The 1,119-nt window shown below is 43.7% G+C and overlaps 1 protein-coding gene across 2 annotated transcripts in view; it reads right to left on the bottom strand.

Moving 5' to 3' along the window:
- Positions 1-1,119, bottom strand: part of LOC101981748 (zinc finger protein OZF-like) — a 12,514-nt gene that overhangs the window by 6,172 nt on the left and 5,223 nt on the right. The window lies entirely within an intron of this gene.

Below are 1,119 nucleotides of genomic sequence, written 5' to 3'. Positions count from 1 at the left end.
TAAATAATAAATGATGGATTTTAAAAAAGTGTGTGCTTCGAGACGCTGGACAAAACAATTCTCCCAGTGAATGGGAAGTGAGATCTAGAATGATCCCTTCCTCCACAGCTGTGAAGAATTAGGGAGATTTCTCAAATAGTAGATGGCAACTGTACCCCAAGTTAAAAACGACACCATCTTCTCCCTAAGCGTCTAGCAACTCTTTCACGGGATTTTTCAAGGGATTATCAGAGGGATACAATTTGTTTAAAACCCAGCATCCTCTCTAGATGAAAAGGATATATCACTTGATTTGGTGGACAGTATCTGTGCATCTTTCTAAATCCTTGACTTAGTGTGCTGTGCTTGGAGAGCGTGAGTGGGGTGAGCGTGAGCACGGCGAGCGTGAGCACACCACAGTGCTCCAGTGAATGTCAGCAACAACTTGTGGGACTTGGTTTTCTCTTCCTATTTCAGCATGGGTTCTAGAGATTGACTTCTGCCCATCAGGGTTGCATAGCAAGTGCCTTTCCCTGCTGAGCCATCTCAGCAGGCCTCTAGTTAATACTTCTTCTTACAACTTGTTAGGAACCTAAAATCATGGTCTGTCTATGCACTAAACTAAAAGCCAGGATTACAAAGTATATAGCTGGGTTCTTTGGTTCATCCTTAGTTAAACACCCAATAGCCCCCTGACAAGTAATTCATTTATTAGTGTCTTATTTTACTTTTTGTTACTGTATCACCATGACCAAATGCAACTTGTGCAGGAAAGCGATTATATGGATTACAGTTCACAATCGATCATTGAGAAAAGCCAAGGCAGAAGGCTCAAGGAAGGAACGTGAAGGCAAGAACTGAGGCAGAGAGCAGAGATGAACATTGCTCACTGGCTTGCTGTGCTATCCTCTCTGTCCAAATCAAGCCCCCATGACCTGGGATGGCAACACCCACATTGGAGCGGGCCCTCAACAAAAGAGAAATCACTGTTCTAAGAGAGAGGTCTTTGGGCTGAAGATGGCTCAGTGATGAAGAGGGCTTGGTGCTCTTCTGCAGGACCCAGGTTCAAACACCAGAACCCCTACAGGTGCAATTCCATGTGTTATGATTTACCTCACCGTACCTTTTTTTTTTTTTTTT

Source organism: Microtus ochrogaster, linkage group LG3 (genome assembly GCF_000317375.1).
Source record: "Microtus ochrogaster isolate Prairie Vole_2 linkage group LG3, MicOch1.0, whole genome shotgun sequence".
Lineage (NCBI taxonomy): Eukaryota > Metazoa > Chordata > Mammalia > Rodentia > Cricetidae > Microtus > Microtus ochrogaster.
This window is presented reverse-complemented; position numbering and strand designations above follow the sequence as displayed.